The 18,502-nt window shown below is 40.7% G+C and overlaps 1 protein-coding gene across 4 annotated transcripts in view; it reads right to left on the bottom strand.

The window, feature by feature from the left end:
* Positions 1-18,502, bottom strand: part of LOC125457421 (otolin-1-like) — a 220,539-nt gene that overhangs the window by 139,601 nt on the left and 62,436 nt on the right. The window contains exon 1 of one of the 4 annotated variants that reach the window (XM_048541589.2): positions 3,610-3,726. The exons of the other annotated variants lie outside the window; for them this stretch is intronic. The gene's annotated coding sequence lies outside the window, so the exon portion shown is untranslated. Of the gene's footprint in view, positions 1-3,609; positions 3,727-18,502 lie in introns of those variants that run through there. 4 annotated transcript variants of the gene reach the window in all.

Here is an 18,502-nt window from a genome sequence, read left to right as displayed (position 1 = left end):
CCAGGGGATGAATGGCTTGTCATATGAGGAGCAACTGAAGACTCTCGGTCTGTAATTGAGTTTAGAAGGACGAGGGGGATAGCACTGAAACTGACAGAAAACTGAAAAGCCTAGATAGAATGGATGTGGGGAAGATGCTTCCAGAAGTAGGAGAGATTAGGATGTAAGTGCACAGCCTCAGACAACCCTTTAGAACTGAGAGGAGGAGGAGTTTCTTCAGCCACTGCGTGGAATTGATTGTTGCAGAAGCCTATGAAGGCCAAATCTTTGAGTGCAGTTAAGACAGAGATAGGTGGGTTTTTGATTAGTAGAAAGATCAAGGGCTACCGGGAGAATGTTGGAAAATGGGAATGTTGAGAAACATTTCAGTCATGATTGAATGGTGGAGTACTCATGGGCCGAATGGCCTAATTATTATTCCAGGCCTTATAGTCTTTGGCAGTTTTTCAGGGTCAAAAATGACTTACTTCCACTCTGTTGCAGTTGAGGGTAGATTCTGCAGTGGTTCAATAGACCAAACCTGGAGTAGCAGGTACGATTTGAAGCAGATTGGTGGGATGTTCTGGATTCTGCTGCTTATCTTCTTGCCTAATAATTTAAAGAGGCTCTGTCCCATTTGTTGATTCTCTATTTCCTGTTCACAATCTCTCTTCCTCCTGCCTGTGCTTTGTAGGAACACCAATTGCCCTTGGCACAGAAAAAAATGCAGGTATCAGCAGGAAAAATCCACTGCCAAGTGACTGATGCAACTGCATTCCAAGTAGAAGGACAGTCTAGTGAGCCAGACCTCGGACATTTAGAGAATGGGTAAAGCTCTCAGTGCTGTCAGCTTCATCCAAGTCCAAATATAGTCCTGAGTCACTATTAATCTCTTGCCCACGTCAAGAAGCTGCTCAGCTGAATATCCAGTACCAGTTGGTGACATTTGTCCCCCAGTCCTGGCCCTTAATCTGACCCCTGGTGTGTGCTCTGTTACTGGACTTTGTCCTCTTTGTTGCTGCTCCTTTTCTTTACAGTCACTCCCCAAATTTTGGCATCAGTAGAGTCAATTGTGCGTCCTTTTCACACAAGGTCCATTTTAGCGTTGGCCACAATGTACAGATTCATTCTGAACTAGAGATGTCTGTCACCAGTAACTGACATGACCACACCAATTTGTGCCTGCACAGGTGGCCATTTTGTCAACATAGTTGTGTTCATTGCTAATCACTCAGTTTGGATTCACATGAAAAGTTCTTTATGCAGAGGGTGGTGGGTGCTTGGAACACATTGCCAGCGGAGGTGGTAGAGGCAGGCATGATAGCATCATTTAGGATGTATCCAGACAGAAACATAATGGGCAGGGAGCAGAGGGATACAAATCCTTGGAAAATAGGTGACAGGTTTAGATAGAGGATCTGGATTGGCGCAGGCTTGGAGGGCTGAAGGGCCTGTTCCTGTGCTGTAATTTTTTTTTGTTCTTTGTTTGTTCATAACTTAATTTCCAAGAGGGCAGAGAAATAACAATCATACCTTTTCTCCTGGATTTTTGCATATCCTTTCATGGAAATATGCTTGGATAATATTTGGCCTTACTTTCGTCACTCCTACAATTACTTCAACACCTTTCATGGTGGGTCTGACAGCTCCTTAATGAAGGTTTAAACTTAACAGTGGATAATGTCCATATAACAATTTAAGGGCAGAGTGAAATACACTTCTTGATCAACTCAGACAACGGAAGTTTCAGAACTCCGGGGTTGGAATCTTCCCAAACATTGACCAACTTGGCAGTGGCAAGAAAGTTGGGAGAATCGCATGAGTTGGTCAGTGAGGTGCTCCTTGCCACCAAGACCAAAAATCCCATCTTTTAACCAAATGTCAAAAACAAAATGAGATTATTTCTTGTAGAGCGGTGAGGGGCCTATTTATCTGCCCTATCACTGCCATTAATATATCATCCTATCTCAGTGAAAAGCAGATCACCATTCTCCCACCTGTCAGATAGAAAGAAGGTGGCAAAAATTCCTGAAAAGGAAGCCAAAGTAATAACCTGGCGACTCCAGCTTGCCGCTGTGTCCTCCAGATCTCCATTGGTTACCATCTCTTAAGACATGCTCCATGGGCAGAGACTGCAAACATTCCCCATCTAGCAGAACTTCCAAGCCCCTGAGGGAAAGGAAAGCACCAATTAACCCTTGTCTATGTGACAGGTCTGGGCAAGTGCAACAAATCTTGAGGGGTAGCGGCAGACAGCCACAACTTTATCAGATGTATGGCTGGGCTTTAAAGACAGCACTGCTGACAGGAATGCCAGGAACTCACAGCAGTGGTCAGAACTTCTGTCCAGGGATTGGGAGAACATGATGAACAGTGTGTCATAGGATTGTAGCGCATAGTTGGTGAGGAGGGTAGCGTGGAAAAACTTGCTCAAGCTCACAAAGAGAAACAGTTCATGAAACACACCAAAAATTACACTTAGTGGATTTCTAGTAAGTTTCAGACTCAAGTATTCTTTCAATAATAAATCATTTTAATGTTTTATTTTACCTAGTGCTTAATTAAGGTTTTGGGCACTACATCATATTGTTGATCTAATAGTAAACATATGTATGTAATTATATATATATAGGTAAGAAAGCGCACATGCACTTAACAGCTTTTTATGGCAATATTGCATAGAAGAGATACTAATTCCACCAGAAATTGTCACTATTTTAACGTACGTTTTCTACATTGATATTCATACACCATGGCATTTCCATATCAGAGAATGTAAAATCTACCACAAATCAATGCAATCAGGCTCTTTTTTTACAAATTCAACTTCTAAAAACAATTTATTTACAAAATTATTACTGAGAAGTCTGTTTAAATTAATTACTGTTGAAACATCTAAGCCTCAGGAGCTTTAAAGACAGCTGGGTAGCAAAGATGGGACATAGGGAATACATGGGATGGTGGCAGTGGGGAAGGTGAAGTCTCACAACTTGAGTGCCTTTTTTTATCGTAACTGGGATAATGTTCTCTATTTTTGAGGCAGCCTTTTAAAAGCCTACTTCAGCACCCAATATGGCAACAGCTGAATTATTTCTTGGGTCAACTGCTCTGAACATAGCCACATGGACCACCACTCTCCCACAAACTGCACCTATGGCAGAAATTTTCCTGAACTGAAGTTAAAAACCTTGCCCTATATTTTTTTGAACAGTCACACAAATTTTGGCCAAAGTATCAAACAAACTAACACAATCGAGCAGAAACTCCAGCCTAGGAATTTGAATGCCTACTTCCTGAATTTTTTAATCCAATTAGAATGGAAGAAAAATCATAAATGGTATATATATGATTTCATGATTTGTAATTCCATTGGGCAAGACCCAGGTACATGAGTTTCTAATAAATATCCCTATGGTGAAAAACAGCCTAGAGTGGGTAGCGAAGGCTTTGAGTTTGGGTAACTGATTCGTAAGCAAATGATCACTTTCTTGAATATACAATCCACTTGACTTTAGATGGAGTTGAATATTTCCCAATTCATTTAGACATTGAATGAGCAATAACAGTAATTTTGAAAACCTGCTGTATCATGAATTCTTGTAAAACCTTGCAAACCATAATGTCTCCTACCTGAAAGTCGAAAAGACGTAAATCCATGAGAACAACAACTATACATTCTCCTCCAAGTCACACAGCCATCCCAACTTAGAACAATATCATTGTTCCTTCACTTTTGGTTGGAAAGGTCTTGGATCATCCTCTATAACAACACAAGTAGCATATCATCATTGCACGGTCCGATGTAATTTAAAGAGATGATTCACCACCAAAGGCACTTTGGGATGGCTAATAAACTCAGCCTGACCAGCATTGCTCACATCACAAGAACAAATTAATACAATGGTTTTTTTCTCTGCAATAAGTAAGCTGCTAAAGGCCTTTATTAATATTTCATAAGAGATTTTCTTTTTGCAGATGAGTATTAGTGAGGTTATTATTACTGTTATTAGAAATAAACATTTCTGTAGATATTGGTAACCCAACAGTTTATGCAGATGTAGGCAAACTAATTACAGGAACATACCACCCTGCCTGAAGTCAAATGCATTTTTCTTTACATTGCTCACTAATTCTGAAAGAGTAATATTCAACCACCCAAGCGACATACAACTAACTGCTATTCAAGGTAAAACTGCTATTGAAGGTACAAAAATTGTTTGCTACTTTATTTTAATTGTGTCTTAATATAACGGCTGATTTTGCTCATAACTCACATTTTGTGAGTTCTGTGATTCCCATGATTAACCGTATCAGATGTAACTTTCAGGAACAACCATAAATCATATTAATAGTTAAATGGCTTCCACCAACCTCTCCATCTACAGAAAATCTAGCTAAGATGCTGAAGCCAAATTCAGAAATTTCTCATTCATTCCTTCCACTGACACTAAAACAAACAAAATAAATTCTACTTTGTTTTTTTAATCATGACTTTGATTTTGTGCTCTTCTTCCTAAAATTATGTCAGAGCTAAGCCCAACAATATTGGTATCATTGCCTATAGCACAGAGAGCAAACTAAAACTCCAAAAGACAGCTTTTTTGATTAAAATACAACATTACAACTACAAGAATTGTGAATGATAGTTCATATACCATCATTCTTGACACATCTTGCTGTTAATAAATAGTAATGGACTCTGTCAGTGAAGGTATTAACGAGTCTTTATCATCAATAAAGATGTCTCACCAGACTAATTGTGTTACAGCAATTCTAAGCAAAGGAGGCTAATGACAAACTGGTGTTTATTCCCTCAGTAATACTACATTAGAGACAATACACAATATTACATTCTAAAGGATATTTCAAGAGTTTCCTCTGTATCAGATAAAAAAAAGCAACACCAATTGATCTCAGTGGCTTAAATAGATGAAAATGTCTCAACAAGTCAACTTGCCTCAAATGTCCTTCAGTTAAAATCAATGACATTGTTATAAATGGGATTGGAGTCCTAGCCAGGTTAAATTGTCTCAAAACAAATAAATCCCCAAGTATGGATGGCATTTAGTCCAGAATGTTAAAAGGGACATTTGAGGAGATTTGTCACTCGCTGACAGTGAGCATGAGGATGTTAGTGGACACTAGGGAAGTTTATATTGATCAGAAAAAAGCTTTTGTGATATGTACGTTCAAAATGAGCGACAAAACTGACAAATATGAACTGATTAGTCTTACTCCCATTCCATTAAATCGTCATTTATTACAGGATTAAATCTAAGGATTGCCAGTACAGCAATTACTCGGGTAAAAGATGTCAGTGTTATTCAGATGGGGAAGGTACTGGCTGGACAACACTTCAAAATCCATTGTGAAAATTGTAATTAGACAACAGTAGGCTTTGTAGCCCAGAACAACATGGATTCAGCAGCTGTATTTTTTGCCTCTGAGTCAGAATATTGTGTGTTTAAGTCCAATTCCAGAAGGTGTGGGTTCTAATGATACTGTTCAAAGAAGACAAGGGGTATTTTGCCAAAGATTTATCCCTCAACGAACACACGTTGACCTCTGACTCAACTTCAGTCAATGTTGCGCAAAAGGGCTTGTCATATGCACAACTTCAATACTTGCATGACAAGGTTAAAACTTTGATTGCCGAATTTAACTCATCCAGGCTACAGTGTGAGTCCTGTGACTGTGGGAAATAATGGAGAGAACCACAGGGATGTGGGCTGTGTGCCTTATACTTAATCTTGGTTTCACATGGATTCACTCTGAGTGGGTGTAAAGGCTGTTCAGGAGCCTAACTCTACATAAATCAGCTGGAATAGGTGATGGTCAAGATGGGGAGAATGTACTGTCTTTCAAACCAAGTGATGCACATTACCAAAGCAGCATTTGACCAAGTATGGCATCAAGAAGCCCCAGCAAAATTGGAGTCAACGGGAATCGAGGGTAAAAGATCTCCCTGGCCAACATTTCCCTTGGTTGGAGTCATGCCATGCACAAAGGTAGATGGCTATCGTTGTTGAAAGCCAATTATCGCAGTCTCAGGACATCACTGCAAAAGGTGCTGTCCCAGGCCAAATTATCGTCAGCTGCTTCATCAATGACTTTCACTCCATCATAAGATCAGATTCGGAGGTGTTTGCTCATGATTTTACACTATTCAGTATCATTCATCCTTCTTCAACAATCTGTGTCCACATGCATCAAGTCTTGGATAACGTCCTTGGCTGATAGGTACCGGGGACAATTGCACAACAGTAATAGCAGCCAATAACCATCTCCAACATGCGAGAATCCAACTAGCTCTCCTCGACATTCAAAGGCAGTACCACAACCGAATCACTTACTAACAACAATATGGGGTGTCCTGAACAAGAAATTGAATTTAAACAGCCATACATACTGTGGCCATGACACCATGTCAGAGAATAGGAATTCTAGGTAAGTAACTCACCTCCTCTGTCTCCAAAGCCTGTTCACTTTGTACAAGTCACAAGTCAGGAGTGTAATGGAATACTCTCCAACTCCCTCAACCTGTACAGCTCTAACAGAACTCAAGGCATTCAACATGACCCAGAACAAAATTATCTATTTAATTGGCACTGCCTTCAACATTCATTCAGTTCACCACTGGCACTCTGTTGCAGTGTGTGCCATCTACAAGATGCACTGCAGTAACTCAGCAAGGCTTCTCTGGCAGCATCTTCCAAACAAATGACCACTACCATCAAGAAGGACAAGGGTGGCTGAAAGAGAGCACCACAACTTGCAAGTTCCCCTCCAAGCCACATAACATTCTGACTTGGAACTATATCAATATTCCTTTACTGTTGTGGGTTAATTCATGGAATGTCCTTCCTAACAATTCCATGGTTACGTCTCCACACTACGGGCTGCAGCAGTTCAAGTAGGCAGCTTGTTACCACAATTTCAAGGGGATAGCAATAAATGTTTGCAAGTCAGCAATGCCCACATCCCATGATTGAATACATATCAAAAACACTTCCACCACATGCACCTACCCTTTCCCAACATGTGTGAGACAATGGTTTTCCTTTCTCATATTCCTTTTCTGAATCACGTTCCGGAATCCCTGTCTCCTGTCCAGCCAATGCCAGAAGAGTCTACATTACCAGGGAGTGGTGGGTTAGCAATGCTGTTAAGCATTGTTGTGTTTTTGTGTGGTGAGGTAAGGTGTTAAGATGAAGAGGGATATGCACAGAGGGGGTTGAATGCTGTTGGGGTGAAGTGCAATGGACACTCTTGAGGGGAGAAAGGACACTGTCAAGGTGAGATAGGTTAAAAAAAAATACTGCCAAAGGTAGGGGATATGGAGGCAAACTGTGTGTGTGTGTGTGTGTGTGTGTGTGTGTGTGTGTGTGTGTGTGTGTGTCTGTGTGTGTGTGTGTGTCTGTGTGTGTGTGTATGTGTGTGTGTGTGTGTGTCTGTGTGTGTGTGTGTGTGTGTGTGAAGGGTGATTAAGTCAATGAACTTAAGGTAGTCCCGAAGAGACAAGTCTATAGTTTATAACAAGAGAAGGGAGCAGTACTGAAATTATATCAGACAAAAGCAATCATGAAGTATTTCAGGGCTTGGTGCTGAGATCACTATTCTTCCCAATATACTTAAATGAACTGGCTTTAAAAACTCAAAGTTAACTGGCCACATTTGCAAATTACACCACATTAGGAAACAGAAGAAGCAGAAATTCTAGGCACGGTGCATGATTAGGTAGGAAAACTACAAATTAAGGTGATTCTTGCACCAAACACTTTTCTTCAGCCCCTCAAACTATCCCCCCATAAAATGTGCTACCAACAAATGGCACCAGTACCACTGACTACCTGCCTGACTCATTATTGTCAGTAGGATTCAAAGATATCCGATGCTGTCAAGGGCAGTGCTAATGGGCAGGTGCAGTGTACACACACACACACAGAATGCCTGTTTTATGAGGGGACAGGAATGACTTTGCTAAAATTCTGAGTCATAACCGTGTTCTTATCTACACAGCCCAAACAAACTCCACCTTGATTCAAATCCAAAAACCGACCAACACGATGTAAAATACCACATCTGTGTTTGTCCATCCACACCCTGATCAACAAATATTATCAAAACGATAATAAAACATGATGTAAAATGGAAATAACTTGGAAAAACAGAAGTATATATGCTGATCTAATGCAACAAACATGCACTTTAATATCTAATCCATGAACCAATTTTAAAAGGGAATTTCACTATACATATTTATATGTTACTAAGTGGTCTACTCTTGTTCCTTATTCATATGTTTATATACAACATATATTAATGACAGGATGACAGAAGTGAATGTCTTATCACCAAGATTGTGAATGATACAAAAATAAGTGGGAAGGCAAGAAGTGAGCACAACATAAGCAGTCTACAGAGGAACATTGACAAGTTACGCGAGTGGGCACAATCTTGTACACTATATTGTTAGAATGTGTCAGGCTATGTACTTTGGCAGGAAGAGAAGAAGAGCTGAATATTCTTTGAATGGAAAAAAACTGAAGTAAACTGCAGCACAGAGGAATTTGGGCATCCTCATGAATGAATCAAAAAACTAGCATTCAAGTTTAGCAATAGAGAATGCGAATGGATTGTTGGCCTTTATTTAAAAGGGAATACAGTATAAAATAACAGAGGAAATGAACACGGCACTAGTCAGACCACACATCGAATATTGTGTACAGTCTTCAGAGATAATGGGAACTGCAGATGCTGGAGAATCCAAGATAACAAAGTGTGAAGCTGGATGAACACAGCAGGCCAAGCAGCATCTCAGGAGCATAAAAGCTGACGTTTCGGCCTAGACCCTTCATCAGACAGGGGGATGGGGAGAGAGTTCTGGAATAAATAGGGAGAGAGGGGGAGGCGGACCGAAGATGGATAGAGGAGAAGATAGGTGGAAAGGAGAGTATAGATGGGGAGGTGGGAAGGGGTGGGTCAGTCCGGGGAGGACAGACAGGTCAAGGAGGCGAGATGAGGTTAGTAGATGGGAAATGGAGGTGTGGCTCCCTTGGGAGGAGGGGATAGGTGAGAGGAAGAACAGGTTAGAGAGGCGGGGATGAGCTGGGCTAGTTTTGGGATGCAGTGGGGGAAGGGGAGATTTTGAAGCTTGTGAAGTCCACATTGATGCCATTGGGCTACAGGGTTCCCAAGCGGAATATGAATTGCTGTTCCTGCAACCTTCGGGTGGCATCATTGTGGCACTGCAGGAGGCCCATGATGGGCATGTTGTCTAAGGAATGGGAGGGGGAGTTAAAATGGTTCACAACTGGGAGGTGCAGTTGTTTATTGCGAACTGAGCAGAGGTGTTCTGCAAAGCGGTCCCCAAGCCTCCGCTTGGTTTCCCCAATGTAAAGGAAACCACATCGGGTACAATGGATACAGTATACAACATTGGCAGACGTGCAGGTGAACATCTGCTTCATGTAGGAAGTAATATTGGGGCCTGGGATGCGCGGGCAAGTGTAGCACTTCCTGCGGTTGCAGAGGAAGGTGCCAGGTATGGTGGGGTTGGAGGGGAGCCTGGAGCAGAAAAGGGAGACACGGCGAGAGTGGTCTCTCCGGAAGACCAACAAGGGTGGGGATGGAAAAATGTCTTGGGTGGTGGGCTCGGATTGTAGATGGTGGAAGTGTCAGAGGATGATGCATTGTATCCAGAGGTTACCGCTAGAAACTGATGTCCATTTCAAGCCCACCGGCTCCCACAGCTACCTAGAATACACCTCCTCCCATCTACCCTCCTGCAAAAATTCCATCCCCATTCCTAATTCCTTCTCCTCCGCCGCATCTGCTCCCAGGATGAGATGTTCCACTCCTGCACATCCCAGATGTCCACGTTCTTCAAGGACCACAACATCCCCCACCACCCCCCGCCACCTCCGCTACCCCGCTGTGGTCAACACCGCCCTTGACCGTGTCTCCAGCATTTCCCGCAATACATCCCTCACACGCTGCCCCCGCAATAACCAGCCTAAGAGAATCCCCCTCGTCTTCACATACCACCCCACCAACCTCCAGATACAATGCATCGTCCTCCAACACTTCCACCATCTACAATCCGACCCCACCACCAAAGACATTTTTCCATCCCCACCCTTGTTGGCCTTCCAGAGAGACCACTCTCTCCATGGCTCCCTTGTCTGCTCCACACTCCCCTCCAAGCCCACAAAACCTGGCTTCTTCCCCTGCAACCGCAGGAAGTGCTACACTTGCCCCCACACCTCCTCCCTCACCCCCAACCCAGGCCCCAAGATGGCTTTCCATATTAAGCAGATGTTCACCTGCACATCTGCCAATGTGGTATACTGTATCCACTGTACCCGGTGAGGCTTCCACTGCATTGGTGAAACCAAGCGGAGGATTGGGGACTGCTTTGCAGAACACTTCCGCTCGGTTCGCAATAAACAACTGCACCTCCCAGTCGCAAACCATTTCCACTCCCCCTCTTTAGATGACATGTCTATCATGGGCCTCCTGCAGTGCCACAATGATGCCACCCAAAGGTTGCAGGAACAGCAACTCATATTCCGCTTGGGAGCCCTGTAGCCCAATGATATCAATGTGGACTTCACAAGCTTCAAAATCTCCCCTTCCCCCACTGCAACCCAAAACCAGCCCAGTACGTCCCCTCCCTCCACTGCATCATAAAACCAGCCCAGCTAATCTCCACCTCCCTAACCTGTTCTTCCTCTCACCTATCCCCTCCTCCCACGTCAAGCCACACCTCCATTTCCCACCTACGAACCTCATCCTGCCTCCTTGACCTGTCCATCCTCCCCAGACTGCCCTATCCCCTCCCCACCTCCCCACCTATACTCTCCTCTCCACCTATCTTCTCCTCTATCCATCTTCGGTCCGCCTCCCCCTCTCTCCCTATTTATTTCAGAACCCTCTCCCCATCCTCCTCTCTGTTGAAGGGTCTAAGCCCGAAACATCAGCTTTTGTGCTCCTGAGATGCTGCTTGGCCTGCTGTGTTCATCCAGCTCCACACTTTGTTATGTTGTGTACAGTCTTGGTACCTTTATCTAAGGAAAGATATACTAGCATTGGAGGCAGTACACAGAAGGCTCACTAGGTTGATCCACATGTGCAGAGGTTAAGCTGGTTGGTGTGTACTTGTTGGAGTCTAGTAAAATGAGGATAGTCCTTATAGAAATGTATAAGACACTGTGGAGCTGGAGGAACACAGTTGGCCAGACAGCACGGGATCCTTTTCCAGAAGAAGGGTCATTTTTGAATTTCTTCATTTCTGATGGAGGTTCCCGATCTGAAACATCAACTTTCCTGCTCCTCTCATGCTGCCTGTCCTGCTGTGTTCCTCCAGCTCCAGACTGTGTTATCTCTGACTCCAGCATTTGCAGTTCTTACTATCTCTAAGATTCTTATGGGTCTTGACAGACTCGGTGGGGAGGGTTTGTTTTTCCTTATGGGAGAATCTAGGATCAGTGGGCATAATGTCAGAATAAGATCCATATAAGGCAGAGATGAGGAGAATTTCTTTTTCTCTCAGAGGTAACCATCTTTGGAATTTGTTACCACAGAGAGCTGTCAAGCTGCATCATTAAGTGTATTCAAGTTTGAAATAGACAGATTTCTAATTAGTAAGGGCATCAAGGGTAGTGGCAAAAAGTCAGGAAAGTGAAGTTAAAGACTATCAAATCAGTCCAGATCTCACTGAATTGAAGAGCAGACTCATTGGGCTGAATGGCCTGATTGTGTTCCTTCACTTCGGAGCCTTTTCCAAAAAAAGTATTTCCAAATAAGTGCACAAAATATAACCTGCATAACATGCAGCACCATGATTTTTGGAACTCTACCCTTGTGAATCACGTAAGGGATTGCACTGTGTATGGAGAAAGGAGCATAACATCTCAGAATAAATGTTGCAGTATTATGGAGCAATGGCAGGAGGTTATGCAAAATATATCGAATTATGTTAGCCAAAAAGCTAAATAAATTTATCCAAAACCTAATTAGCAATTTAACACTCGTTACAAAAGAGTCACATTCACATTTGTGAAAATAATGCAGCACGCAAAACTGGGTCAGATTAAATTGTAAAAATAATGATTAACAACAATCACTTCAATTTCTGTGTAAATAGCACGATGTAAAGTGAGCACACAATTAAAAATACAATCCTGAAGTTTCTGTACAAGACAAACCACTCCTCCAGAAACTGTCTGAAAACAGCATCTTTCTGTCTGGCTCCTCACTGAAATTTTTCTAATGGTGTGAAGCCCATGTACTGATGTAATATGTATGAGCTACTTTTGCCACCGAAATGTAGAAATTATACATTTCAATCTAAGCATTTGATTTAACTCTATGATCAGTCTTAATTACTGCCAAAATAATTTCCCCCCAATTAGAAATTACACTTCAGAAATGTGGAGACTTTGCTTGAAGAAAAATGTTTTTTTTTTACTTTTTCTTTCTATTTTTTTTCTCTCATTCTTTCATTCTGATTTCTCATTTCCACTTTTGATTTTGATCTCTGTATTCAATTCCACACTGCATTCACTGTAATAATTTACAATTCCAAGTTAATATTCTGTACTGTTCATCAAGAATTTTTCAGTCAAGAGATTGGCCAAGGAGATCGACAGATTCTTGCCCAGTTCACACTGGGCTCAAATGACCTGCGGAAGGTGCTATGCCATTTTGATCTTCTAATTGCAGTAATGGTCAGTGCCAAAGCTCTTGAAAATCAAATGAACAAGGACAAGCTTAACAAACAGCAGGATCTGCTCATTTTCCAGACACAGTAAATTCTGGCCATACATAAAAAATCAGCAAGAAATAAAAGCATGATGGTGAATTACAACCATGAATGAGAGCATCTCAATGTGAGAAATGAGACAAATTGTGCCGGGAAACAAGTGAAATAAAGTGAGTCATAGTGAAAAAAAAGTTTGTACATATATTACTGTGTGGTCGTCAGAAATTAGGAATTCGATGAGTTGAAGTGAGAAACTAATATATTTCAGAGAAACAAGCTTTTCAAAATGAAAAACAAAAGCAGTTATTTCTGATGAAAAGTAAGAGCATGGCAATTAATCTGAAAAAGTAAGGACTCTAAAGTGAATAACTGAAACAAAATAATTTTGATGTATTAATTTCCAAAAGAATTAGTGTGTTCAATAACAGCAATATCACAATATCAAGGAGCACAAGGTGTACCCCGAAGACTCATGATGCATTACAGGAATATAATTGCTTTAAAGTTACATTTCAACATTCTAGAAGCAAATATTTTCATCCGGACTCTCACTGAACCAGTTCAGAGAAAGATTGGGACTTGGATACTTGGAGATACTGGATTCTGTCTTGAGTCTAAAAATCACACTTAGCCTCAAGATCTTACAATAGAGGGAAGGACATTGATGAAATAGACCCAAGTCCCTTCAGCTGCTTCATCAATGAACTTTCCTCCATCACAAGATCTGAAGTGGGAATGTTCACTGATGATTACAAATGTTCAGCACCATTTGCTACTTCATAAGCAGTCCTTGGCCAAATACAGCAACAGCTGGACAATGTAAATAACAACTAACATTTGCACTACACAAATTCCAGATAATGATCATCTTCAACAAAAAAACAGTCTACCCATTGCCCCTTGGCATTCAATGTCATAGAGATCCTAGGATACCGGTAGTAGTTACATACTGTTCTCTTTCTGCTTATCCAATACAGAAATATGAAGAACCTTATTTTATTGGACTGTGATTAAAATTTCTAAAACACTACCACATGTAGTAGTTGGAAAATATATTTTAAATGCATTCAAATTTTTTTTTAATATATGAGGGAAAAAGGAAAAGCTGAGAAGCTGAAATGAGGTAGACAAATAGGGAAAGACATGGGTACTGTACGAACATGAGCACAGACTGGTCAGTCTGAATGAATTGCTTCTCTTTTTGTATTGCATGTAATTTTTAACAAAATGATGTTGTTTCTCTGAACTCCATCACTTAATGATGTGCAATTGTTACAGTAGCATTACCAATGGGAAAATCTTGTTTATTGATGCATTCATGCTTAGATGTCTCCTCATACCATTGATGGAAGTTAGTCTAGTTACCTTTAATGTTGTAATTGTAAACTAACGTACAGTTTCAAGGACACTTGTGGTGCAGGAGCAGTGTCCTTACCTCTGGGCCAGAAGGCCAGGGTTCAAGTCCCACGTGTATCTGTGAATTCTCACTAGACGTTTCCCTCTCGGGAAAATACCAGGTCAAATGCATGAAGCATTCGAATGTGTTCAGAGATAATGGGAACTGCAGATGCTGGAGAATCCAAGATAACAGAGTGTGGAGCTGGATGAACACATCAGGCCAAGCAGCATCTCAGGAGCTCAAAAGCTGACGTTTTGGTCCTAGACCTTTCATCTGACACCCAACATGTCAGCTCTTGAGCTCCTAAGATGCTGCTTGGCCTGCTGTGTTCAGCCAGCTCCACACTTTGTTATCTAGCAGTCAAATGAGTTGTGTTTGTTTTTATCCAGGATGATAAAACAAAGAAGCATGTGTCTAGAATAATCAATGCCTCTATAGATCAAGGACTCTCGATTCTCGAAAAAAAGCATCAAACTGATTTATTATCAGAAACAAGAGTATCAAAAAAAGCTAAAACATATCACTGTGATCAATGAAACATGACACAAAGTCACTGAAAGAAATGACATTACTAAAGGAAATTGTAATTCTCAAAGTAATACTGAGCCAAAGAATCATAACATATCCCTGCAATAAACAAGTATATTATCCATGCCACAATAGATCTATGAAAAAGCATTCAGATGAACCAGGATGCTTTATAAACATAATCCTCACAGGCAAACAAGTCATAATTCCGTAAGCTCTGCATCAAGACATGCTAGGCCTTGTACACACAGATCACAATTGCAGAATAAAAATGTAATTGATGCATGAATCCATATATTTGTCCCATCTTTACAAGAGCATCAACTAACTAATCAAGCCCTGTGAAACATGTCAATTCCATCAGCCTCAACAATCAAGAGAATCTCTTCTTCCACATGAGATTCCTTCCAATGTGGTACAAGATTGCAACTGGTACTTTTCATCTCCAAAGGCATGTTTATTTTCTAGTGACTACTTTACCAAATTCTCTTTTGTGCAAAATATCAAAATACCATGCATGCAATAGTTGTTGACATATTAACTGACACAATTAATATTTTTGGACTGCCTTAAGAAATTTTGTTTGGGGTCAGTACACAAAACATATGTGGGAAGTGGATTATTCAACACATTACTCCTTCTCCTCACTGTCCTCTGTCGAACTGTTTTGCAGAATGTATTGTTCACACCACAAAATCTATTATCATTAAAATTAAAATAATTTTCCAAGATTTTGTGGATTGCTCTGTTAAACTTAGATACAATTCCACTATGTAACAATTTACATCATCGGCATACACTCTTCTACTCTCACCACCCAACCACATATACATATATATTATTGGAAAGAAGGGAGAAGCTGTGACAAGAGCATGGTCAACGAGCATGCAGACAGTTGTCCCAAAGTAAACCAGCACAAAGTATATGAGATGGAGATGTCTATACCAACACATGGATGCTTGGAAGGATACAGTGCTGCTGTATCCAACCTTGGTTATATGATGTTATTGTTTGTGACAATCAAGCCCTGCAAAGAAATAAGAAAATAGGGAAATTTGGAAAAGGTTTCCTGTTCTTTAAAGTAAGATATGGAATATTGTGTCTGGTGAAAGTCATCATTGTCTATTCCCTCATCAGACAAATGTTCGGCTCACCACCAGTATTTTACTGAGGGTCACCACAGTTCTGATCAGGGGAAAGCTTCAGAGAACAGGCCCTTTCTGGTGACCTCAGCTCATATGGGAACTAAATCCAGGTTTTTGGTGTTAGTCTATGTCACAAACCAGCAATGTCACCTCTTGATGTTTCATGTCATCATGATTTGTGACTGTATAACATAAAGGTACCTGCTTTGCATTCAGTTACTCTCTCTTTTATCATGGAGTCAGTGTAGCCAGTCAGTTATGTGTGTGTGTGTAATGCCTCTTCAGACCTTGCAACATTCTTTTGTGATATGAAAGGGGAAAATGATAAATGAACTACACAGGGAGGAGGCAGCAGTGCTGCACATCCCCACAGAATTGACATACTTTAGTCGTGTTTTGCATGAAGTGGTACTATGTAATCATTTTATTTCCTCTGAGATACTTTTCATCTTATACAAGAATCCACAAGAAACATTAATGCTTCCATTCCCACCATACATATTGTCTGACCCCAACGAGTACTTCTAGCATTTTCAATTTGCCTTTTTTTAATAACCTTTCATGAGATGTAGTTGTCACTATCTAGGTCATCATTTATTGTTCATCTCTAAGTGCCTTGAGAAGGTGAGGGTGAGCTGTCTGCTTGAACTGCTCTAGTCAAGTATTACAAGGTCTACCCAGGCTTCTGTGAGCAGAATGAGTTCCAGGATTTTGACCCAATGAGTGAAGGCATGAGAATATAGATCCAAGTTGGGATGGTGTGCAGATTGGAGGGAATCTTACAGTTAGCGGTGTCTCCATGAATTTCCTGCCATTCTTCTCAGTTGTAAACTAAAACTGTCTCAACACTGCCTTAACAAGCATATTTTTAATTACATCTCATTATACAATTGGGTGCCATTTTTATTCTTTTAACCAGCCATCGTTTTGGTATCTCTTCAGCTATTCTGTTGTTTCTTTGTCTCTGAGAATGGAGCTAATAATGATAGCAGGAGAGTTGGCCATCAGCAAATGTCGTCCTTTGTTCAACTTGGTAAATATTAACGGTATAAGACAAGACTTCCCATAGGACTTGTAGATAGAACTATCTACCAGTAAGCATGAGATATTACATCTTTTCCCTTGATGTTGCAGACTATCTTATTTTGAATTTCATATTAACACTTTATAGTACAGTTCTGAGTGAAATAATCAGTTGAATCCAAATTAGTTCAGTTTTATGTGATCCATGTCACATAGAATTAAATTCACATTGCAGGCAATATAGAGAAGACATTAATTCTATCAGACTATTTGGACTTGTAATTAGAATCCAGAAGTGAAAAATAATCTGCTAACCCATTTCAATACCCAATGGTCCATGATCAATTAATATTATGAAATAACTAAGTAGATAAAACAATTTAAAACATTGTGTGCCCTGTGTGACACCAAATCATGGTGCCAGATAGTTACATCAACTATCAGCATCAAGGTTAATAACTGTTAAGACCATGTATTGTGGTGAATTACTGCAAGGAGTAAGAGTGTCATGTCAATTCAGTGCAATAAATCAGAGTGGTTAGGTGACTTTGCATCAGAAGTGCAGAACTGTGCATCATGGCTTTCTAGCTCAAAGTCAAAGTCACTGTTTTGGTGTGGGAAATGTGTAACTTGTTGGGCTTACTCGTTTTAAATCATAGAATCCCTATAGTGCAGAAGAAGAACATTTGGCCCATTAAGTCTGCACTTACCCTCTAAACAGCATCCCACCATATCCTCAGAGCCCCGCTTTTACCATGCCTAATCCACCAGAATCACGCATCACTGAACACTACGGAGCAATTAAGCATGGCTAATCCACGTAACCTGCACATTTTTGGACTGTGGAAGGAAACTGGAGAACACAGACGAAATCCATGCAGACATGGGCACAATATGCAAACTCCACACAGATGGTCAGCCAAGGCTGGAATTGAATCCAGGTACCCTGGCACTGTGAAGCAGCAGTGTTAACCATTTAGCTACTGTGCTTCCCCAGGTGGTGGCTCTTTTGTCTCAGTATCAGAACAACATAGGTCAAAGTATGTTTCAGCGCATAAACTAATTGGCTACCACAATACTGTAGTCCTATGTTATGTTGGAAAATACAAAATAGTTTCAAGATGTCAATTTTACCCAATCAATCAGCATCGACACTTAGCTTCCATGTGTGCAAATAACCCCAATCACACTGATTCTCTTATCATATTACTTTTACTTCCAATTCATCTCTATTGGGATCTAAATAGCTCCCATAGGATTTACCTGAATCAGTATTCTGGAAATGAATTTCATGACCTCACAAGCTTCTATAAAAGGTTTTTTTTAATCTTGTTCAACGTTCTATCATTCATTTTATCTTCTTCCTATTTTCCCTATTTATTGAACTTTTCAATTATTAGGTACAGTTTCTGGACAACTGTCTAGGCTTACATTTCCATAGTTTTCAATATTTCTAGCATATCACTCCACAATCTGTTTTAATTAAGAAAGTGCCCTGGTATTTCGGATCTTTCATCATGATTGTATTGCCTCATAATGTGCAGAATCCTGGTAAATATTCCTTGTACCTCAAATGAATAATTTTCCAATAATGTGAATCTGAACTGGAACTTTAATGGATTTGATCAAAACAATAGAAAGATTGTGACATTCGATTTCCAT

This window comes from Stegostoma tigrinum, chromosome 14 (genome assembly GCF_030684315.1).
Source record: "Stegostoma tigrinum isolate sSteTig4 chromosome 14, sSteTig4.hap1, whole genome shotgun sequence".
Classification (NCBI taxonomy): Eukaryota; Metazoa; Chordata; class Chondrichthyes; order Orectolobiformes; family Stegostomatidae; genus Stegostoma; species Stegostoma tigrinum.
The sequence above is the reverse complement of the archived record's forward strand: the minus strand, read 5'-3'. Positions and strand labels throughout refer to the sequence as shown.